The sequence below is a fragment of the Elaeis guineensis genome, chromosome 6 (assembly GCF_000442705.2).
Source record: "Elaeis guineensis isolate ETL-2024a chromosome 6, EG11, whole genome shotgun sequence".
Taxonomy (NCBI): Eukaryota; Viridiplantae; Streptophyta; class Magnoliopsida; order Arecales; family Arecaceae; genus Elaeis; species Elaeis guineensis.
Window position 1 is genome coordinate 99,568,693 of NC_025998.2, and position 26,065 is coordinate 99,594,757.

The following is a 26,065-nucleotide window of genomic DNA, read 5'->3' on the forward strand; positions in this document are numbered from 1 at the left end:
GAGAAATTCTATAGTCTATCAGAAAATAGTCATTTTAGAATTCTCTATGCTGAACCATTTCAGCATAGTGTCTATGTACGTAGATTGGGACAATCCAAATAACCTCAGAGATCTACTTCTATAGATTTTCATCCCTAGAATGTATGATGCTTCTCCCAAATCATTTATAGGGAATTGAGACGACAGTCATACTTTTATTTCCTATAGTGTAGAGATGCCATTTCTGATTAAGAGAATATCATCCACATATAATACAAGAAATATGACTACAAAACCATTAGCCTACTTATATATGCAGGGTACTTCTCCATTCTCAATGAAGCCATTCATTCTAATCTTATCCAAATGCATGTTCCAACTCTGAGAAGCTTACTTCAATCTATAAATAGATCTTTGAAGCTCGCACACCTTTAAGTCATCTATGGATATGAACTCTTTAGGCTATATCATATACACTTCTTCATTCATTTGCCAGATATCATAAATTAGGTATGTTGCTATTGCAAGCTAAATCCGAATGAATTTGGGCATTGCCATAGGGAAAAGAATGTCTCGTCATAGTCAATACCATAATATTGATGATATCTCTTGGCAACCAAACGGACTTTATAGGTCTCCACCTTTCCATCTGTGCCTCTTTTCTTTTTGAGAATCTATCTACACCTTATGGGTCTTATCTCTTAAGGTGGATCAACTAATGTCCATACATCATTAATCTTCATAGATTCTATTTTGAATTGTTAGAAAGTCGAGTAGGGTGCATGTGTAGATTTCAAAAATCTTTTTGATTATAGCGAAAAAATAATCAGGTTAAATCCTTTAACCCCATATGCAATCGATCTCATTTAATCCTATCCAACTCCAGAAGAAAAGACACATATAATCTGAAAAATAAAATAAGTATAAGATCAAATCTTAATATCTTAGCACAGGTAGAAATTCACCACTACCGATGATCTCAGGTTCGAAAGTCTTCGAGCTGCACACGTGTCCAGCCTCTACGGATATCCATCAGGATCAATCTCAAATCGATCTTCTCATAGTTGATCCTTCTTTTGCAAGTAAGATCTCAACCCTTTAGAACCTTGATTAACTCTTTGATCTAGACTACGAAATCAACTCTTTGATCTGCAGCCTTTTCTCTTCGTACCTCACTGTAGATGATTAACTCCTCAACTCTTGGCATGTAGAAAGGTGGGATGCCTAACCTTTGGGCATGGGAAAGAGAAGAGGAAGAAGGTGTGGTGTGAAGAAGGTTGAGGGGGAGAGAGATCTGATTTTTAATTAATAAAAGCTTACTTCTAAAACCCTAGGAGAGCTTCTTATTATATAGGCCCTTCCCTGATTCAAAATAGAAATCCAATTAACTTAAAAAGGTATATCCTTATCTTATAAGAAATTCTATCTTTTTAATCTGATTTTTTTCTAATAAAATCAAACTTAATTGGTAGATAATCATCCTTCTTTGGCAAGAATATGGGGCGGCCAAGGAATACAGGGTAGGTGGTTGGGGCGCTAAGCCTTGGTGCCCCATTCTAGGGTTTTCTTTCATGCCCCCTCTCTCTCTCTCTCTCCCCTCCACATCATGCCACAAGAGGGTGCAGGCCCCTCTTGCATTATCCAGGGGATTGGCACTCCTTGGTCCTACCATTAAGGAAGGTAGGCACCAACCTTCTTTCCAATTATTCTATACACATTAAGAGATAATGAGTAGATAATGAAGAGACAATGATGAGATAATTAAGCCAACTAATTGACTTAATCCAATCTTCTTAGGCTCACAATTAGACATCCAATTAAATCCAATTATATTTAGGATAGATTCAAGGCTATGGACTTGATCCAATCAAAGTCTCGGAAAAAATTAGGTTTAACCATGTGCTAGTATGATTCTCTTAAATCTAATAGGATTTCAACTAAACCCTAACCTGATTAGAACTTCATAAGCCTAATTGGCAAATTCAAGATTAAATCTTTTAATGTGTGACCCCATAAGTTTCATTCTATCTGGTAGTGAGATATATTATGATCTCTATTACAACATCATCGAAACTCTTTTCGATGGACTAGAATATTTTCAACTCTACCTTTCAAGAGTCATCGATCATCAAGACGATGTCTGATGAGTCCCATAATCCACCAGTGACACTTAGAGTATGTAGTGGCAACCCAGTAGAATGAAAGTATGAATCCCTAGGTGCAGTTATTGTATGATTTAGTCTTTCTATCATGAGTTTCGACTTGATAGAGGTTATGGAGAACTTGTCAGACCTCATTGTCTGTCATATGTTAGATTGGCTCGACTTGAGTTCATTTATGAATTTCGTAAATTTTTTTTTTCAGTATTCACACATGCTTTGACCATAGACTTTCTGAACTCAGTCTCACAAATCGCATAGGATTTTTCCTTTTCTACTGAGATCGATAGATTCTTTCTAGGTGCATCCTACTCTAAACAGCGAATCTGAACCTATTGTAGCCAACATACATAGCAAAGACCCAAATAGCTAGGGACCAAGAGAATGTGTAGTTAAACCCAATAGCCTCACTGTGAATAGCTAATGACATTGTAGGTCAAAGGATCACTCACACCACTGTAGCATTGAGAAGACCACTGATGAGTGAGTAGACATCCATGTGGTTTCTCATGTTAGTCATGCTCAGTGTAAGTTATTCTCTAACAACCACTTGCACCCTCACTCTAGTGTCCCTACACTACAGACTCGTGACGTCTTCTCCTTGGGGCATTCGGTCATCCTACCGAAGCTTCTGACTCACGCCTCCAAGTTTCTGAAATTGCTATCCGTTTATTTTCCTCTTTTTTTTTCTCCTCATTTTTTTTTCTTTTTTTTTGTTGGTTCATTCCAAATCGCGATCTTTCTTTAGTACTCGAGATTGGCCTGAAATGGAATGACTCTTTTTTTTTCATTCTACTTCAATGAAACCCTCTCCTTGGCACCCTATCCTGTTAGTCAAAGCTGCCATTCTTCTCGATTTCTATGAATCTAGCTCCCTTCCTCGATGTTGCACCGAGAACGGGGAGAGCCAAACTCAACTACCCCCCTGGCTGACGCCTCAAGTTGGGAGGCTGCACCGCTAATGTAGCGGCTTGTCGAGCATTTGACAAACTCACACCATCCATTTCAAATGGGATTTGTCCCATATAAATATGATTAGAATAAAAAAGCCTTTATTGATAATAAAAAGTTACAAGTACATGTTTAAGTCCTGAAATAACAAAATACGTCAGCCAATAATTAGCTTCTAGGGCACAAATCTAACAAACTCCCACTTGATCTAAAGTCAATTGGCCATATACCTAAGATCTATCTTCTCAAGGTGAGCTTCGGTCTTCTACTGGCTGAGAGACTTAGTCAGTGGGTCCGCCATGTTTTGCACGGAGTCAACTCTTTGCACTTCGATGAACTTTTTTTTCAAGATATTTGCATATGATGTGAAACCACCGCTCTATATGTTTAAACTTCTGGTGAGACCTATGCTCCTTAGCGCGGGCTATGGCACCGTTGTTGTTGTAGTGCAGTGAAAGGATATCTGATGGCATCACACCCAGCTCCGCAACAAACTTCATGAACCAAAAAGCTTTTTTAACAGCTTAAGAGGTGGTGATGTACTCGACTTTCATGATCGAATCTGCAATGATCGGCTGCTTGAAACTCTTCCAGTTAACCACACCATCATTACACAAGAAGATACACCCTGATGTAGACTTTCTATCATCGATATCAGTCATAAAATCTGAATTGATGTATCCCTCAACTTTCAGTTTTGATCCTCCACCAAAGACCAACAATAAATCTTTAGTCCTTTTCAAGTACTTAAGGATATTTTTAACAGTAATCCAGTATTCTTCATCTGGATTCACCTGATATCTGCTCGTGACACTCATGGCAAGGGCTATATTAGGGCGTGTACATAATATGGCATACATGAGGTTCCCTATTGCTGAAGCATAAGGGATCTTGCTTATGCGTTGGATCTCCTCAGGTGTATCGAGACACATCTTCTTGGAGAGATGAATGCCATGTCTAAGGGGCAAGAAACATCTCTTGGAGTTTTCCATGCTGAACCTCTTCAGCACCTCCTCTATGTACATTCACTGTGAGAGTCCTATCATCTTCTTAGATCTATCTCTATAGATCTTTATACCAAGTATGTAGGAAGCTTCTCCTAGGTCTTTTATGGCAAACTCTTTTGATAACCATATTTTGATCGATGTCAGCATGAGAATATCATTTTCAATCAGAAAGATGTCATCCACATACAATACGAAGAATATGACAGCACTCCTACTGACCTTTTTGTATACACATGGCTTCTCCTCATTTTTGATGAAATCAAATATTTTATATTAAAGTGAGTGTTCCAACTTTGAGATGCTTACTTTAGTCCATATATGGATCTTTGCAACTTGCAGACCTTATGATCACTATCACTGGATGTGAAATCCAGAGGCTGCTCCATATAGATATCTTCCTCAAGATATTCATTTAGGAAGGTAGTTTTTACATCCATCTATCAAATTTCATAATCATGAAAAGCTGCTATGGCAAGCAGAGTATGGATGAATGTCAGCATAGCTACGGACGAAAAGGTTTTATGATAGTCAATACCTTCGTATTGACTTTAACCTTTCTCAACTAGCCTTACCTTATAGGTCTCTACCTTACCATCCAACCCAATTTTTTTTTTGTAAATCCATTTACATCCAATAGGTACAATATCTTCAGGTGGATCTACTAAGGATCAAACCTAATTAAAATGCATGGAGTCAATTTCTGACTTCATCACTTCTATCCATTTCTCAGAGTCTATATCTAACATTATCTCATCGTAAATTTTGAGATCATTCCTAATGTCCCTATCTCTCATAAGAAATACTTTCTCTAAATCCTCTACAAGAATACCTAAGTACCTTTCAGGAGGACAGAAAATCTTACTTGATTTACAAGGTGGAGGTATCACATCTACTGGCTCATTATTAGGTTCAGGTTCTTGAACTCGATGCTCTTCAGAGACTTTCTCCTCGAGCTCAATCTTCCTCCCACTACTTTCATCTTGGATGAACTCTTTTTCGAAGAAGATAGCATGACAGCTCACAATCACATTGTAATCCTCAGAAAGATAGAAGTAGTTTCCTATGGTTTTCTTAGGATACCCTATAAAGTGACCGCCCTAAAGGATTTAGCCTCTAATTTGTCCACCTGCTGTCACTTGACATGGGTCAGACATCCTTAAATTTTGAGATACTCAAGAGTTGGCTTCTTACCATGCCATAACTCATATGGTGTGGTAGGAACAGATTTAGAGAGAATCCATTTTAAAAGATGAATCACAAAAAATAATGCATGTCCCTAGAGAAAGATAGAAAGATCTGTGAAGCTCATCATGGACCGAACCATATCTAATAGGATTCAATTGCTCCTTTCGGATACTCCATTGAGTTGAGACATCCGTGGAGGTGTCCACTGTGAGACTATATCATTAACCTTGAGATAGGTCTAAAATTTTTTACTAAGATATTCTCCTCCTCGATTTGATCAAAGAACCTTTATGGATTTTTTGATCTATTTTTCTACTTCATGTCTGAACTCTATGAACTTTTTAAAGACTTCAGACTTTTGATGCATCAAATACACAGATCCATATCATGAATAATCATTGATAAAAGTTATGAAGTAGGTATAGCCACCCCTAGCTTGAACATCAAATGGACCACACACATCAGTATGTACCAGGACTAATATCTTAGTGATCCTTTTTTCTTGTCTTACAAAAGGTAGCTCAATCATTTTTTTTTGAAGACACGATTCACAAACTAGACAAGACTCAAAAGTTCATGGTCTGAGAAGACCATCTCTCTCCAATTTGTTGAGTCTGTCCTCTCCAATATGGCCTAACCTAAGGTGCCACATATTCTTTTGGTTAATCCTATCTCTAAGTCTCTTAGACCCTATGATATTCATTATTTGCTCGTTAATATTTACATTCATATCTATATGCAAATGATAAAGACCGTTGATCAACAAAGCACATGTAACAACTTTATTTTTAAAATAAATTGAACATATATCTTTATTGAAATAAAAATTATAATTATTCTAGACCAGTACAGATATGAAAATCAAATTCCTACTGACTACAGGTACATAATAACAGTCTTTAAGAATTAAACTAAGTTCTAATGGTAATCACAGAGGATAGATCCCGACGGTCACAACAGCAATCCTTGCTCCATTACCAATCCAGATAGTGATCTTGCCTTCCCTCAGCCCTCTCACTTCTTCAAGATCCTGTATAAAAGTGCATAAATGAGCACTTGAATCAAAATCAAGAACCTAACTAGAAGAAGAGAAAATCATTAGATTAGTTTTAATAACGAGCATATCAGATGTACCTTCAGAAGGCTTATCCTTCTTTCTGCTTCTGACAGTCACCAGGTAGGCCAGACAGTTCCTCCTCCAATGGCCTTCGACATTGCAATGAAAATACTTTTTCTTTTCGTCGGTCTTCTTCGGAACCTGCTTCTTGGGCTTGGCCTTGTTCTTTTACTTTTTCACAGGCTTCTTCTTCTTCTTCTTAAAAGAAGACTTTCTTTTAGAGGAAGCTCGCTTCATAGCTAGAACTGTACCCCTTGAACTCTTCAAGGTGCCCTCTACTGTTATCAGCATATTCAGTAACTTAGGCAAAGTGCTATCGATTTTATTCATATGATAGTTCATGATGAACTGTCCATACGAATCAGAAAGAGACTGGAGGATTAGATCCACCTGTAATTTCTTATCCATGTTCATATCGAGATTCTGAAGCTCGTCGATGTCCTTAATCATTGTCAAACAATGATCATTGACGTACTGCCCATCATGCATTTTTGCTCTGAAAAATCTTCAAGAGATCTCAAAGCGAGCTGTGTGACTCTGCTCACTGTATAACTCTTGCAGGTGAGTTAGTATCTCTCTGGCAGTCCTCATATCTTCATGCTGTCACTGAAGATCATTGGACATGGATATTAAAATATAATACTTTGCCTTGTTATCTTCATCCATCCACTTCTCAAGTGTGGCTCGTTGATCAGGGGATGGATGAGCAGGTAACACAGATGCATCCAGGTCAAGGACATGGATAAGCTTTTCGAAGCTGAGAATGATTCTCAAATTTCGAAATTAGTCTTTATAGGTGGTACTGATCAACCTATTGGTATCAAGGATATGGGCTAAAGGATTGGAACTCGACATACTTATTTACAGAGAGAATAGTTTCTAGTTAGATGTTTGTACTTATAAAATTATTTATTCTAGAGATTTTAAAAATAAATAAAGATTCTCACTATTTTTTCGAATCTTCCACACTCCTCGGATGAAAAAATAAAAATCTATATGTGATCTGTTGGGTATAAAATATCCACAATCGAAGTCCTCAGCAGAGTCGGCTCCAGGAGGTCCGCCCGGACTCCTACGGGAGCCGGACTTCGCCTTTGACTTTAATTGCAGGAAGACTTCGCCCGAACTCCTACAGGAGCTGGGCTTCATCCTCGACTCCAGCGACTGCAAGCAGACTTCATCCGGACTCCTACGGGAGCCGGACTCCGCCAGCAATTTCAACCGCAAGTAGACTTCATCCGGACTCCTACGGGAGCCGGACTCCGCCAACAATTTCAACCGCAAGTAGACTCCGCCTGGACTCCTACAGGAGCCGGGCTCCGTCCTCAACATCAACTGCTGGTAAGTCCCGTCCGGACTCCTATGGGAGCCGGACCTCGCCTTTAACTTTAATTGCAGGAAGACTTCGCCCGAACTCCTACAGGAGCCGGGCTTCATCCTCGACTCCAGCGGCAGCAAGCAGACTTCGTCCGGACTCCTACGGGAGTCAGACTCCGTCAGCAATTTCAACCGCAAGCAGACTTCGTCCGGACTCCTACGGGAGCCGGACTCCGCCAGCAATTTCAACCGCAAGCAGACTTCGTCTGGACTCCTACGGGAGCCGGACTCTGCCAACAATTTCAACCGCAAGTAGACTCCGCCCGGACTCCTACAGGAGCCGGGCTCCATCCTCAACATCAACTGCCGGTAAGCCCCGTCCGGACTCCTATGGGAGCCGGACCTCGCCTCTGATTTTCATTGCAGGGGATTCCGCCCGGACTCTTACGAGAGCCGGGCTCCGCCCGCGACTTCAGCTCCGAGAGGACTCCGCCCGGACTCCCACGAGAGCCGGGCTCCACCCACGACCCCAACCTCAAGGAGGACTTCGCCCGGACCCCTACGGGGGCCGGACTTCGACCGCTGCCGAACTTCAGCCGATGGATCTGCGCCCCCTGGCGGGCCACAATAACGGCCACGATCCTGCTCCACTTCCTGCGGTGGATTTCGCACAGCTCCATCACTCCCTGATAGGCCGCAGTAACGGTCGCAGCTCTGCTCCACTTCCTACGATGGATTCCGCGCAGCTCCACTACTCCCTGGCAGGCCACAATAATGGCCACGATCCTGCTCCACTTCCTACGACGGATACCGCGCGATTCTCCCATCCGCTGGCAAGTCACGACAACGGACGCCGCTCCACTCCCCGCGGCAGACTCCACGTGGCACGCCCCGGTGATAGCCACGGGTCCACTCCACTACTCTGTGCAACAAACTTCACCTGACCCTAGGCAGCCCACTGCCAGACGGTTACAGATATCGCTATCAGGCTACTGCCCCTCCGCCTATAAAAGGGGGGGCCCCAGATACGTTATTCTATAAGCTCTCGCTTTTTTTATCTCAAAACTCTGCTAAATTCTCCGTTCGAGCACTCCATTCTTGTTGAGGCAGAGAACTGACTTGAGCGTCGGAGGGTCTTGCCGGAGCAACCCCACCTCCGGTTTAGACTTCTTTTGCAGGTCCCGGTGGCGACCGCGACTTCCTCGACTCCAGCTTCTCCGGTGCAAGCAGATTTTTGCACCAACACGATCGATTTTAAGTGGGTACTTCGGTCCCATTAATCTATACACACTTCACCTAATAGTTATTGATGAGTACAGACCAATAAGGGGATAATACTTTGTCCATTACTTTACTAAGCAAGATACAGTGGGCTTGATCTCTAAGTCCTATGGCCTCATCTAATGGTTATTGACACATTTCTTAGTTAAGTCAAACCCATCGTTCACCAGTAGATGCAAAGCCATCATTATGACCCTCACCTAATAGTTATTAGGCCCAATCCCATCTCTACTTCGGGACATCAAATGTCAATAGAGTGGTTGTACCTTTTTGATGCAATCGAATCACTGTAACTAGCCGATAACGATCAACATCAGGAAGGCACCTACATCTGTACAATGATGGAAGACCTCTAGATTTAATATTTAGTGAGGAGATTTAGGTTTGGATTGAAGGAACCAGATCTAGGGTTTCAGGGTTAGATCTTGAAACTTTTTCAAGATCATACAGCGGAAGACTAAAATAAATCAAAATTTATTTTTTAAGATCAGAAAATCCCTAGATCTAAGATCCTATTACATGATTATTACATAGCATTAAATCAAAAATTAAAATATATATAAATATAGTATGAACTACATGTTGATCATATCAACATGTTTCTATACTAGCTACATCTAATGTATGTATTAAATAATAGATCAGATCTATTACCTTGCAAGTTAGACGCTCTAACCTCACTGATCCGGGCTTAAGGATGATGTTGCAAGCCGCACATGCATCCGACCTCTAGGAGTCGTCCACACGAGCCCACGAATCTCGATCAGAAGTCCTGCTTCAGGAAATCAACACAGTATGCTAGTACTGCGCTGATCCTTCTTTGATGGTTGATCAGGTGCCTCCTTCTTCTTGATTTGGACTCTTCCAAAGATGGAAAGTAGAAGGAGGAGTTTCAGATCTGAGATGCTCTCAGGAAACTCAAGATGGAAGGAGGAAAGATATGAAAATAAAAACCCTAGAAGAAGACCCTCTTCTTCTTCACATTTTTTTCTCTAGATACCTAAACTTGCATCTTCTATATCTCTACGACCCAAAGGTATTTCTCTCTGATTTTTGGATGGTAGAAATACCTCTCAAAAAAATATCTTCTCTTAAAATTTCATGAAGAAACTCATCTTATATGGAGAGATATGATAGAGTCCTTGTCTAGGTCAAACACCTAGTCAAAGCTTATCCAAACATGGCAAGTTAAGGGACGCCCAACTCTTGAGCACCTCCTCCATATTTTCATGCATGGATCACCAAAAAATGGTGTAAAATATAAACCCTAAAATCCACGAAAATTCCAAAAAAAATTTGGATAAATTCGGTGCAAAATTGAAAGAGTTTTGGATTTCTAAAACTCTATCTCATAGAATTCGAAATCCAAACTTATTCCTTTTAGATTTGATCCAAATCACCTTCCATGTAAGAAAGAAGAAAGGAGACCTTTTGTGAACGTGGGAGAGATCTGGGAGAGGGCTTTTGTCACACAAAATAAGTGGAGATTGGCGTTGAATAAGAGAGAGGGCGTGGAGAAGGTTTATGTGGCGCAAGGTGGAATCCTAGTCCTACTAGGATTCTGTCTCATAACTTGTTTTAATTTGGTTTCCCAAACCAAATAAAATCAAAATTAGATCAACCCAATTAAAATAGGTCTTAACCTAATTAAGAACCTAATTTAATCAGATTAAATTAGATTTAAATCTGATTTAATTTTCTAATCAAATTAGAAATTAGATTGACCCAAGTCCTAGTTGAACTAGGACTAGTCTTTCCTTGCACTTGGCTTATCCAATAAACCAATTGGACTTGATCCAATCAAGCCCAAATCAAATCTAATCAAATCATATTTAATTAGATTTAATCTCAGCCCATTGGCTTAATCAAATTAAGCCAATTAGCAATCAAATTGCTAATCGATCCTCCTGCAACACTTGCACTGGGTTAAATGTCAATCGTATTGATTATTTAACCCTATAATGATTCTTAATCGTTGATCAACCATCCGATCGGATCATGAACTCTAATGTGTGTGACCTCATAGGTTCGAACCTAAGCCGGTAGCATAGAAACAAATTCCTATACCAATCGAAGTGACCATCTAGCAATGATACCCGACGACCGGATAGGTCGAATGTGTAGAACAACATCCTTAGAACCCATGCGGATATAGTTTTCATATAATTCATCCCCTTGACCAAAATGATCATAGGACACCCCAGAGTTCAACTGTCAACTCTGATCAGGTTGTCCACATTGTATTTCAAAATATCAAATCCATCTGATGGATTACCCTGGCCAAGGTTTTGCTAAATTGAAATACAGCGACTCATTCTTCTCCAACTCTTGGAGTGGTCAATCCCATCTCGATCACACTCTGACTTCGCAAGTACTTGACTGTGCCCAAAAGCCTTCTGTCCCTGAATTAGAAATTCAGTTAGTCCAGCACCAAAGCACAGTGAGTTGCTTGCAAGTCAATGAGGCGATCTCAAGTCTAAGGGACATTTATACCTATATCCCATCAGAGACATTCTCGACAGCAGAATGCTCTGGAGTTGGTCACGTTCAATGACGATGTACCCTTACATCTCACCTGTATGCCATACCAGTGTCTCCACACTCCTTGGTTAAGAGGACAACCAACCCATATGGCCTACAGCGACCTATGCTTGATAGAAGCTGTCGTCCTTATTAACAGCCTATCATTTGGTCGTGAACAGTTTTAAGGACTAATCGATAAATCCTCTCTTTATTGAACTTAAATAGTCCTAAGGACTTCATCATAACAACGGAGTTCATTAGAAGATGAAAGCTTATGATGAAAATGCCAAATATATTTTATTTATTAACAAATCAATTACAATACTTGGTTGCTCAACCGTCAACAGCTTGACGATTGGCTTTTTGGGACACATTTCCCAACAACTCCCACTTGTCCTAAAGCCACTCGGCACAGTATCTAATACCCATCTTCGACTTATGATTGTCGAACTCTTTTATTGCCAGGGCTTTAGTGAAGGGGTCGGCTAGGTTCTCCTTTCCATCGATCTTCTGAAGGTCGATGTCACCTCGATCCACGATCTCCCAGACCAGGTGGAAGCGGCGCAAGATGTGCTTCGTCCGCTGATGTGCTTTGGGTTCCTTCGCCTGAGCTATGGCACCAGTGCTGTCGCAGTAGAGCAGGACCGGACCATCGAGGGAGGGTGCTACTCCGAGCTCGTTGATGAATTTCCTCAGCCACACAGCTTCCTTCGCGGCATCTGATGCTGCGATATACTCTGCTTCACAAACAGAGTCTGCCACAGTATGCTGCTTGGAACTCTTCCAGCAGATGGCTCCACCATTCAGAGTAAAGATATAACCCGACACACTCCTGCTGTCATCATGGTCAGATTGGAAGCTAGAGTCTGTGAACCCCACAAGTTTCAGATCTGACTCGCCATAAATCAACCATTGGTCCTTAGTATTTCTCAAATACTTAAGGATGGCTTTAACCACTTTCCAGTGGTTTTCTCTAGGATCAGATTGGTATCTACTCACTACTCCTAGTGAGTATACCACATCTGGTCTTGTACATGTCATGGCATACATGATAGATCCCACGGCTGAAGCATATGGGACTCTACTCATACGCTCTCTCTCTTCAGGAGTTGTCGGACAATCCTTCTTAGAGAGAGAAATTCCATGGCCTATCGGTAGATAGCCCTTCTTGGAATTTTCCATGCTGAACCTCTTCAGCACAGTGTCTATGTACATGGACTGGGATAACCCAAGCATCCTTTTAGATCTATCCCTATAGATCTTCATCCCTAGGATGTAGGATGCTTCACCCAAGTCCTTCATGGAGAACTGTGATGACAACCAAACTTTTATTCCCTGTAGTGCGGGGATGTCATTCCCGATTAAGAGAATGTCATCCACGTACAAGATAAGGAATACCACAACTGGACCATTTGCCCATTTATAGATGCAGGGCTCTTCTCCATTCTTAATGAAGCCATACGTTTTGATCACCTTATCAAAACGCATGTTCCAACTCCGAGAAGCTTGCTTCAATCCATAAATGGATCTCTGAAGCTTGCACACCTTGGACTCATCTGTGGATGTAAACCCCTCAGGTTGTATCATATACACCTCTTCGGTCAGCTCTCCATTCAGAAAAGCTGTCTTTACATCCATCTGCCAGATCTCATAATCTAGATGGGCAGCTATTGCAAGCATTATCCGAATAGATTTGAGCATTGCCACAAGAGAAAATGTCTCGTCATAGTTAATACCATAACGTTGACGATACCCCTTGGCAACCAGACGGGCTTTATAGGTCTCCACCTTTCCGTCTGTGCCCCTCTTCCTTTTGAAGACCCATTTACACCCAATGGGTTTAACCCCTTTAGGTGGGTCAACCAATGTCCATACATCGTTGACCTTCATGGACTCCATTTCAGATTTCATGGCTTCAAGCCATTTCTCAGAATCAGGTCTCTGCATAGCATCCATATAGGTGATCGGATCCTCATTATTCTCATCAAGTTCGATGGGATCACCATCCCGGACCTAGAAACCGTAGTATCTGTCTGGCTGACGCGGTACTCTACCAGATCGCCTTAATGGTGCAGGTATATTGGGCTCCGGATATGATCTAATCATATCCGACTCAGGTTCAGCTATTGGTGTCGATCCTTCTACTTGTTAAACTTCATCAAGTTCAACCTTAGAGGCAACGGTTCCTTCACCAAGGAACTCCTTTTCTAAAAAGATTGCCTTAAGGCTGACGAACACCTTTTGTTCATCAGCATGGTAGAAAAAATATCCTTTTGTCTCTTTGGGGTACCCTATGAATGAGCATTTGTCAGACCTAGGTCCAAGTTTGTCTGTGACTAATCGTTTGACATAGGCCGGGCACCCCCAGACCCTAAGGTGTGAAAATGCTGTCTTACGTCCCGTCCATATCTCATATGGAGTCTTAATTACAGACTTACTTGGAACCTTATTTAATAGATAACAGGCCGATTCGAGTGCATATCCCCAGAAGGATATCGGCAAGCTAGTAAAACCCATCATGGATCGGACCATGTCTATCAGAGTCCGATTCCTCCTTTCAAACACACCATTATGCTGTGGTGTTCCTGGAGGAGTCCATTGGGAGAGAATTCCATTCTCTCCTAGATATGTGAGAAACTCACTAGAAAGGTATTCTCCTCCTCGATCAGATCGAAGAGTTTTAATACTTTTTCCAGTTTATTTTTCTACTTCACTTCAGAATCGTTTGAACATTTCAAATGAATCTGACTTATGTTTCATCAGATAGACATATCCATATAGGTATAGGTCATCCGTGAAAGCTATGAAGTAGAAATATCCACCTCTAGCACTGGTGCTCATGGGCCCACATACATCAGTATGTACTAGGCCCAAGAGCTCAGTAGCTCTCTCACCTTTTTCAGTAAAAGGTGACTTGGTCATTTTACCAAGAAGACAGAACTCACAGGTTGGAAGTGATTCACAATCACTGACTTTGAGGATTCCCTCTTGAGTCAACCTGTTTATTCTGTTCTTATTTATATGACCTAGCCTCCAATGCCATAAGTAGATATTTGACACACTATCTAATCTAAGGTGCTTGCCAGTAGAATAGACTCTTATCAGGCTTGATCTTTTTGGTCTGGCTCTGCACAGATGTCCCAGCCTGAACTTGCACCTTCTTGACTTTCTTCTTCTTGTTCTTCTTTTCTTTCTTAAAGGGTCGAGAACCAGAAGATGAACCTCCCACTAAGTTCACCGAGTTCACCGACTCCTTGAGGAGTTGGTGATCCTTCTCAAAGTTCTGAAGCAACCCCATTAACCCATGGTAGTTTACTTCAGGCTTTGTCATTCTATAATGAGTGAGGAATGGGAGACAAGACTTGGGCAGCGAGTTCAGTATTGCATCTTTCCCAAGCTGCTCATGCAAGGGAAAGCCGAGTTTGCTCAATCGTTCCATCAGCTCGATCATGTACAATACATGATCAGTGACAGAGACTCCATCCCGTATTTTGGCGTTGAAGATGGCACAACTAGTCTTGTGCCTCTCTACGTCATCGGGTGTGCCAAAGGTATCCTCCAACACTTGAAGCACGTCCTTTGGCTGAGCCGTCTCGAATCTACGACTGAACTCGTCGCTCATGATAGCAGCCAGCATGATACAGCGCACCGTGGTCCGGTCACTGAGCCACTTCTGGTAAGTGTCTCTGACTGTTCCACGTGCATTGATAGCTGGCTCCTCAGGTGCAGGATCTATTATCATATATAGGATCCGTTCATGCTCCAGGACTATCTTCAACTTTCGGTACCAGCTACCGAAGTTGGGTCCCACCAACTTATCATTGTCCAACAATGATCGGAGCGATAGGGAAGTGGCCATATTTGCACAAAAGAGAACCATAACCTAATTAGTAATTGATTCATTAAACCTAAAGATTTGGACTTTAATCAAAAGGTTTCTCTCACTATTTTATTCGAATTGGTAGCCTCTACCTTCAATTCGAGGAATTACCCTAATTCCTTAGTGGGTACTAGAATCCACTTAGACTGCACACAAGCCCAACTTTGGTTGGCCAACCCATGTACATCTAAGGGTAGGTTCATAACCAATTGTTTCTCTAAACAATTTCTAGTAATTTTAATTTTGCCCCAGAAACCTAATCAGTAGGCTTTGGCCTCCACTGTAAGGATCCGGTTAGGTCCAACCATTAACATGATCATACTTGGTGTATCTAACTAACGAATGATTAAGCCCAACTTTGGTTGGCTCACCTAACCACCATTAGAGAGACACTTCCAAGTCATCATATGATGAGTGATAATTCCATTAGTCAACAAGCACCAGGCCTTTGGGTCTGCAATGATTATTGAGTTCATGGACTCATTATCAAACACCTTAATGGGAGGCTATGACTCAGTTATCTCCATAACTTTATCATTTTAAGGACCTAATAATTTTAGAGGATTAAATAATATAGAGGATGAGGTCAGATGAACCAGCTTATCATGATCCTCCCACTGACTTCACCAAGTCAGCTTAAGGGAGACCATTAAAAGGGCTGGTCTAGGAGCACCTAAATCAGTCACACTGATTTACCTAGCTGACATGGGTCAGCTCGAATAGTCAAGTGATCCGATCAAAACATAATTTTACCAAGAGGTCAGGTAAGTTCGATCAGTGGGAGGGTCTGCCAAAGCTTGCCTTAGACACCATCATGAATGGCCAGGTAAGCGGGCTCCCAATTAAAAACCACCGGTCTGGTTTACCTTAGACACCAACTGGTTTAATTAGTTTCGATTAGATCAACCTAACAGTTCATGCTAGACCGCTTAGCCAAGAATCAAGTCCATTTGGTTCTCGTTAAAGACATGGACTTGACCAACTACAACTATTGTAATTGATCTAGAGAATCCTTGACCTAATCTAAGACAACAATTGATTAGATTTAGTCAATTCTCTAATTAAGTCCATCTTTAATCTAACCATAGGTCTAACCCAATTAATGGACCTAATTTCCACTAACCCATTAACCCAATGTGTTATGATTTGTGTCTTAGGTTCTTCAATTCACAAACCTAGAACCTAATCAAACAACTTCTTAATTCTTAATTAAGTTTTGGGCTGAGGGTTGGGTTCGGCTTTTCAAAAAATAATTTTCATATTTGTAAAATAATTTTACAATATGATTCTACCAATCATATTGCATGTTTGATTCATAATCAAGATGCAAGTGAAATAAACATGAAACTACTTTAGATCTAATCTAAACAGGTTCATGTAATTGAAACAGTTTCAACTTTAAACAATTTCTTTGCACAAAAATTATTAACAAAGAGATTTTATTTCAGATTTAAATATCTTTTAAATCTAATAAATCATAAATTTAATCTAGATCATATCTAACAAATTTATGATTAAAGATAGATCTACACAAACTAGGACAACCTTTGCACTGTAAGGGGTAAACCTTACAGCAGGACAACCTTGCAGTTTGTGATTGATCTAAAATTTTAATTTCAGATTTAATAATCAGATTATAAATTAGATATAATCTAAAAAATAATCTAAGCATGTATATATAATCATGTAATAAAGAACCTGGCTCTGATACCAATTGAAGGAACCAGATCTAGGGTTTCAGGGTTAGATCTTGAAACTTTTTCAAGATCATACAGCGGAAGACTAAAATAAATCAAAATTTATTTTCTAAGATCAGAAAATTCTTAGATCTAAGATCTTATTGCATGATTATTATATATCATTAAATCAAAAATTAAAATATATATAAATATAGTATGAACTACATGTTGATCATATCAACATGTTTCTATACTAGCTACATCTAATGTATGTATTAAATAATAGATCAGATCTATTACCTTGCAAGTTAGACGCTCTAACCTCGCTGATCCGGGCTTAAGGATGATGTTGCAATCCGCACACGCATCCGGCCTCTAGGAGTCGTCCACACGAGCCCACGAATCTCGATCAGAAGTCCTGCTTCAGGAAATCAGCACAGTATGCTAGTACTGCGCTGATCCTTCTTTGATGGTTGATCAGGTGCCTCCTTCTTCTTGATTTGGACTCTTCCAAAGATGGAAAGTAGAAGGAGGAGTTTCAGATCTGAGACACTCTCAGGAAACTCAAGATGGAAGGAGGAAAGATATGAAAATAAAAACCCTAGAAGAAGACCCTCTTCTTCTTCACATTTTTCTCTCTAGATACCCAAACTTGCATCTTTTATATCTCCACGACCAAAAGGTATTTCTCTCTGATTTTTGGATGTCAGAAAGGCCTCTCAAAGAACTATCTCCCCTTAAAATTTTATGAAGAAACTCATCTTATATAGAGAGATATGATAGAGTCCTTGTCTAGGTCAAACACCTAGTCAAGGCTTATCCAAACATGGCAAGTTAAGGGACGCCGAACTCTTGAGCACCTCCTCCATATTTTCATGCATGGATCACCAGAAAAGGATGTACAATGTAAACCCTAAAAGCCATGAAAATTGCAAAAAAAATTTGGATAAATTCGGTGCAAAATTGAAAGAGTTTTGGATTTCTAAAACTCTATCTCATAGAATTCGAAATCTAAACTTATTCCTTTTAGATTTGATCCAAATCACCTTCCATGTAAGAAAGAAGAGAGGAGACCTTTTGTGAACGTGGGAGAGATCTGGGAGAGGGCTTTTGTCACACAAAATAAGTGGAGATTGGCGTTGAATAAGAGAGAGGGCGTGGAGAAGGTTTATGTGGCGCAAGGTGGAATCCTAGTCCTACTAGGATTCTGTCTCATAACTTGTTTTAATTTGGTTTCCCAAACTAAATCAAATCAAAATTAGATCAACCCAATTAAAATAGGTCTTAACCTAATTAAGAATCTAATTTAATCAGATTAAATTAGATTTAAATCTGATTTAATTTTCTAATCAAATTAGAAATTAGATTGACCCAAGTCCTAATTGAACTAGGACTAGTCTTTCCTTGCACTTGGCTTATCCAATAAACCAATTGGACTTGATCCAATCAAGCCCAAATCAAATCTAATTAAATTATATTTAATTAGACTTAATCTCAGTCCATTGGCTTAATCAAATTAAGCCAATTAGCAATCAAATTGCTAATCGATCCTCCTGCAACACTTGCACTGGGTTAAATGTCAATCGTATTGATTATTTAACCCTATAATGATTCTTAATCGTTGATCAACCATCCGATCGGATCATGAACTCTAATGTGTGTGACCTCATAGGTTCGAACCTAAGCCAGTAGCATAGAAATAAATTTCTATACCAATCGAAGTGACCATCTAGCAATGATACCCGACGACCGGATAGGTCGAATGTGTAGAACAACATCCTTAGAACCCATGCGGATATAGTTTTCATATAATTCATCCCCTTGACCAAAATGATCATAGGACACCCCAGAGCTCAACTGTCAACTCTGATCAGGTTGTCCACATTGTATTTCAAAATATCAAATCCATCTGATGGATTACCCTGGCCAAGGTTTTGCTAAATTGAAATACAGCGACTCATTCTTCTCCAACTCTTGGAGTGGTCAATCCCATCTCGATCACACTCTGACTTCGCAAGTACTTGACTGTGCCCAGAAGCCTTCTGTCTCTGAATTAGAAATTCAGTTAGTCCAGCACCAAAGCACAGTGAGTTGCTTGCAAGTCAATGAGGCGATCTCAAGTCTAAGGGACATTTATACCTATATCCCATCAGAGACATTCTGGACAGCAGAATGCTCTGGAGTTGGTCACGTTCAATGACGATGTACCCTTATATCTCACCTGTATGCTATACCAGTGTCTCCACACTCCTTGGTTAAGAGGACAACCAACCCATATGGCCTACAGCGACCTATGCTTGATAGAAGCTGTCGTCCTTATTAACAGCCTATCATTTGGTCGTGAACAGTTTTAAGGACTAATCGATAAATCCTCTCTTTATCGAACTTAAATAGTCCTAACGATTTCATCATAACAACGGAGTTCATTAGAAGATGAAAGCTTATGATGAAAATGCCAAATATATTTTATTTATTAACAAATCAATTACAATACTTGGTTGCTCAACCGTCAACAGCTTGACGATTGGCTTTTTGGGACACATTTCCCAACATGGATCTCTTCTAAATTAGTAGATTTGATATCTGACTAATCAAATTTAGGTCAGCACATCAACATGTCTAACCAGCTTAGTCGGTATGAGTGAACTTGAGTCAACAAGTAACCTAGTATGAAACTGAATCACCCAAGATAGCCAGGTAAGTTAAGATGAGTGGAGATCCTCCCATTGCTTTCTTTAGATATCAATCAAAATTGATCAGATCAGATAATAAAATCAATTAAATAACCATCATCTAAATACTTGCCTTTGACACCAAATTGATCAATTAGAATCGATTAGGTTAACCTATGGAAATGGATCCGAACCACTAAGCTAAATTCGGTCTTAAGTCAATCACATCAAAATATAAATTGATATGACCAACTACAATTAAACTTGATTTTGAGCCTCTTTGACCTAATTTTAATCAGTAATTGATTAGATTCAATCAATTGCTCAAAATCAATAATATGTTGTAGCCTAATCTAATCAATTTGATCCTAATTATAGTTTGATCACTAGATCTAATTTGTTCAACCCATATCCACATGCAACAACATAATTTTAGATCCAAAAATAATTTTTAGATTATATTTCATTGCATGCATTAATGGCTTATGATCTTTAAACTATTTCAGATTCAAACCTAACATCATATATTATATATATGTAGTTTTAGATCCAAACTAAAATATGTATCACATATACATTAAATTTTAGATCTAAAACTAAAAATACATATATCAAATATATATATAATCAGATCTAAAATAATAATTAAAATATTTTAAAAATATTTTTTAAGAAATCGATTCACATCAAATTAGGACAACCTTTTCAATATAGGGGGTAAACCTTATACCAAGACAACCTTATACCAGTTTGATGCGAACTTTTAATCATTCAAATTTTAGATCTAAATTTAAAATAAGATATATCACATATATAAATTTTTAGATTTAAAAGATTGATTTAAGTATTTGAAAAATAATTTTCAAAATCGATCAATCTTATGCTCAGACAACCTTTACAATATAAGGGATAGACCCTATACTAGGACAACCTTATATTACCACAAGATCAATTTTAAATCATCAAAACTTTCAGATCTAAAATAAAAATCAGATTATATATGTCTTTAAAAATCAGTGACTCTAATACCACTGAAAGTCGGATAGGGTGCATGTGTAGATTTTAAAAATCTTTTTGATCACAGTGAAAAAATAATCAGGTTAAACCCTTTAACCCTACATGCAATAGATCTCATCTAATCCTACTCAAGCTCAGAAGAAAAGACACACATATAATATGAAAAAAAAAATAAGTATGAGATCAAATCTCAATACCTTAGCGTAGGTAGAAATTCACCGCTATCGATGATCTCAAGTTTGAAAGTCCTCGAGCTACACATATATCCGATCTCTATGGATATCTATTAGGATCAATCTTGAATCAATCTTCTCATAATAGATTTTTCTTCTCCAAGTAGGATCTCAGACCTTTAAAACCTTGATCAACACTTTAATCTAGACTGCAGAATCAACTTTTTGATCTGCAGCCTTTTCTCTTCGTACCTCGCTATAGATGAATAACTCCTCAACTCTTGGTGTGTAGAAAGGTGGGATGCCCAACCTTTAGGCATGAAAAAGAGAAGAGGGAGAAGGTATGGTGTGGAGAAGGGAGAGAGGGAGAGAGATCTGATTTCTAATTAATAAAAACATACTTTTAAAACCCTAGAAGACCTTCTTATTATATAGGTCCATGCCATGCCACAAGAAGGGGTGGGCCGCTCTTGCATTATCCAAGGGATTGGTGCCCCTTGGTCTTGCCATAAAGGAAGGTAGGCACCAACCTTCTTTCCAGTTATTCCATACACACATTAAGAGATAATGAGTAGATAATGAAGAGATAATGAGGAGATAATTTAGCTAACTACTTGACTTAATCCAATCCTCTTGAGCTCATAATTAGACACCCAATTAAACTCTAATGGATTTAGGTTAGATTCAAGGCTATGGACTTGATTCAATCAAAGTCCTGAAAAGAATTAAGTTTAACCATGTGCTAGCATGGTTCTCTTAAACCTAATAAGATTTCAATAAATACTAATCCAATTAGAACTTCATAAGCCTAATTGGTAAGTTCAAGATTAAATCTCTTAATGTGTGACTGGTGAGATATATTGGGATCTCCATCACAATATCATCGAAACTCTTTTCGATGAATTAGAATATTTTCAACTTTATCCTTCGTGGGTCATCGATCATCAAGATGATACCTGATGAGTTCTACAATCTACCAGTGATATCTAGCAGTATGTAGTGACAACTTAGTAGAATGGAAGTATAAATTCTTAGGTGCAGTTATCGTATGATTCAGTTCTTCTATCATGAGTCTCGACTTGACGGAGGTCATGGAGCACTCGTCAGACCTCATTGTCAGTCATATGCTAGATTGGCTCGATTCGAGTTTATTTATGAATTTTATGAAAATTTTTTTCAGTATTCACACTTGCTTTGGTCATAGACTTTCTGAACTCAATCTTGCAAATTGTATAGGACTTCTCCTTTTCCACCAAGATCGATAGATTCTTTGTAGGTGCATCTTACTTCAAACAGCGAACCTGAACCTACTGTAGCCAACATACACAGTAAGAACCCAAATGGTTAGAGACCAAGAGAATATACAATCAAACCTAATAGCCTCACTGCGAAAAGTAAATGACACTACAGGTCAAAGGACCACTCACACCACGCAGTATCGAGAAGATCACTGATGAATGAGTAGACATCCATATGGTTTGTAGTATTGATCACGCTCAGTACAAGTTATTCTCTAACAACCATCCACACCCTCATCCTAGTGTCCTTACACTGCAGACTCGAGACTTATCTGTCCACAAGGGAGGTAAACTATGCACTGATCTCAAATAGATTGATCACTATCCTTCAAGATGATTGTTGGTGCAAAAATCCACCGATGTCAGAGAAGCTAGAGTCGAGGGAGTCGCAGTCGCCGTCGGGACCTACAAAGGAAGTCTAAACTGGAGTTGGGAGTGCTCCGGCAAGACCCTCCGATGCTCAAGTCAGTTCTCTGCCTCAACAAGAATGGAGTGCTCGAACGAAAATTTTAGCAGAGTTTTGAGATAGAAATTAGAGCTTAGAGAATAATGTATCGGGGGTCCCCCTTTTTATAGGCGGAGGGTGCAACAGACTGATAGTGACGTTTGTAACTGCCTGGTAGTGGGCCACTCGGGGTCAGGAGTTTGTTAGGAAGAGTAGTGGAGTAAAATCGTGGCCATCACCGTGGCCTGCCACGTGGAGCCTGTTGCGGAGAGTGGAGCAAAGTCGTGGCCATTACTGTGGCCTGCCAGGGAGTGATGGAGCCACACGAAATCGATCGCAGGAAGTGGAGCAGAGTCATGGCTGTTACTGTGGCCTGCCAGGGAGTCCAAACCTATCGATCGAAGCTCGGTTGAGGTGTCTGGCGGAGAGAGGTAGCTATCCATCTGAGAGGAGCTCGGATGTTGCTGGCGAGCCTTCTACCGTTGGGTGCCTTGGGCGTTAATACTGCAGGCGAGGGCCACTTGCTGTAGGAGCTCGGTCAGAGGCTTTCCGTAGATGAAGTTTGATTTCACACAGAATTCGATAGAGGGTCGACCGGTAGTGGATGTCGGATGGCGCTGGAGAGGTTCATCCGTTGGAGGGGTCTGGCTATTGGATTCCGTGTGTCATAGGAGTTCGCCCGAAATCTGTCCGCTACAGAAGTTCGGTCGGAGTCCGATCTTCGTAGAAGCCCGGATGGGGATCATTTGTTGAGGAATCTCGATCGAAGCCTGCCTGCAATAGAAATCTGGAAGGAATTCATCCACAATGGAAGCTCAGGTGAAGGCTTACAATGGAAATCCGGCGCGGATCGCTCGTAGTAGAAATTTGAAGTAGATCACTTGTAGTAGAAGCTCGGAGTAGATCGCTTGTAGTAGAAGCTCGGAGTCTGGCCCTTGTAAGAATTTGGGTGAGGTCTACCTGCAATTAGGAGTTCAGGATGGAAGTCCGACTCCCGTGGGAGCTCGAACGAAGTCTACCTTCAGTCAGAGTTTGGGGACGAAGTCCGGCTCCCGTAGGAGCCCGGATGAAGTCTGCCCGCGACCGGAGTTCGGGGAAGAAGTCTGGCTCCCGTAGGAGCCCAGACGAAGGCTACCTGCAGCCGGAGTTCGGGGAAGAAGTTCGGCTCCCGTAGGAGCCCGAACGAAGGCTACCCATAGTCGGAGTTCGGGGAAGAAGTTTGGCTCCCGTAGGAGCCCGGACAAAGGCTACCCACAGTTGGAGTTCGGGGAAGAAGTTAGGCTCCCGTAGGAACCTGGATGAAGGCTACCCGCAGTTGGAGTTCGGGGAAGAAGTTCGGCTCCCGTAGGAGCTCAGACGAAGGCTAGAAGGTGGTCGACCATCGTAGACACTTGGATGGAGTCCATCCGTCGTGGAGAATCCGATCGACATGGGTGGGGGTTTATCCGTCGGCAGAACTCGGGAACGTTGCGGAGGCTCGACCGTCGGAGAGGTTCGAAAAGATATCACCAAAGGTCGGACGTCAGTAGAATCCCTGGAGGGGCACTCCTGACACGAACTTCGGCTTGGAGATATTTTATACCCAACACCAGTCCCCCTACCTTCGAGTTTGAGTTTCGAATGAAGGAGGTACAGAAAAATTTTTACAGCTGAAGTTGCCCCCTTGAATCCCACGCACGACCGCCCTCGAAAATCCTGGCATTTAATGCACGCATACTGGAGTCTTTTTCCAATTAGGGCGATCCGAAGAGTCCTTTCAAAATTCTCACTAGAGCGTAATTCCAAGCACTACACCATAATGGTCCCACCAGCAGTCAGCCCTATGCCACGGTGAGTGGACACGTGGCGGGCATTGGTTGACCTAGGGATATCCGCCACCATAACTGTGCCAGGTCCCGTCGCTTATTTAAACCCCCTCCTTCCCTCCAGGGACTTCATTTCGTCTGAGAGTCCAGACGACGCCTTTCTTCTGCCTGAGAGTTTAGCCACCCATCGGCGCCCTTTTCGACCCCAAGCATTCTTCGCGCCAATCTTCGCCATCTCCACCGGCTCCCCGCCACCTTCAATCTTTCGAGCCCTTTCGGGGAGTTCTCCCACTGGGGCTTCTGCCCCGGAGGTCAATCTTGAGAGGATGCTACAGATCGAGAGGAGTAGGAGGGGGGAAACAGTGGCCTGCAAGTTCAGCGGCTGCCGAACTGCCATTGAGGGTTCCCACAGCTTCGAAGGGGGCTCGAGGGAGAATTTCTTCAACAACAGGGATTTAATAATGGAACCAGCCGGTGAGCGCATCCTGCTCGAGAATTTTGAAGTAGTTGAACGGGGTGACACCGATCAAGGGGGTAGAGTTGCCGTCATAAGCTGTGGTGGATTTCTTGACGTCGTCGGGGTCGAGGGACCAGAGGCGGTCAGCGCTGACAGTGGGACAGTAGAACTTGTTGTGGGGGTGGTGGAAGTAGCGCATGCCGACATCGCCGAAGTACCTAGGATGGTGGTTGTCGGGGAGCACACGGTGGTGGTGCATGCCTCCGGCGTCATCGCGGCCTCCGGGGTACTTCTGATTTTTCTCGATACAGGTCGTCGTTGCCGCTGCCGTCACTGCCACCACCCCTTGAATTCTATCCCCCCCTTTTCCCCCTAGGGTTGGGGTTTCAACAATGGAGCAGAACAAGGTGGGGGGCGAGAGCCGATGGGTTCATCACATGCATCGAAAAATACTACTGAGAAGGATGGAGCCAGAAGGAGAAGTCGAAAGCTTGAAGCGGTCTCTAATGTATTCTTTTCAAGTCTTGTAGTAATGTTCTTTTTTCCCCGATCCTCAGGGCTTTGTAACGTACACCTTGTTAATCGAGAATGAAAAGGAGATTTTTGTCACCTTGTCTGCACTTTGTGTCAAACTGTCGCCTGTCGAACTTCTTTCATTCACTATTGCTATTGCTGTATTCCCCTTTTTTTTTTTCGATGCCGATGTCGTCTGGAGGTTCTTGGTCGTCACCACGTCAGCTTGCTTTTCTTGTCATCTTTCTTCTTCAGCCTCAAGGGCTCTGTAATGTATACTTAGTTAATGACATGAGAAGGGAATATTTCGTTACCTCTTTTACTCATGTGTTGAATTATCATTTGTCGAGCTCCTTTCGGCTTTTGCCTTGCTTGATATCGATGCCATTCGGGGGTACCCGATTGCCGTCGCATTGACCCATCCTTTTGTTTATGGCCGCAGATTTGTCCGGGGCCACTCGAGTTTGTTGCCTCCTTTCAGAGTTCGAGCTCGGAGGTCTGAGCTTCTCGTCACCCCGAGAAAGCCGTCTTATCCTTGGCCTATGTTGAGAGCTCTCTTAGAGATCGGGGATTTTGATAAGAACCCCAATCCTCGCTGAGACAAGGT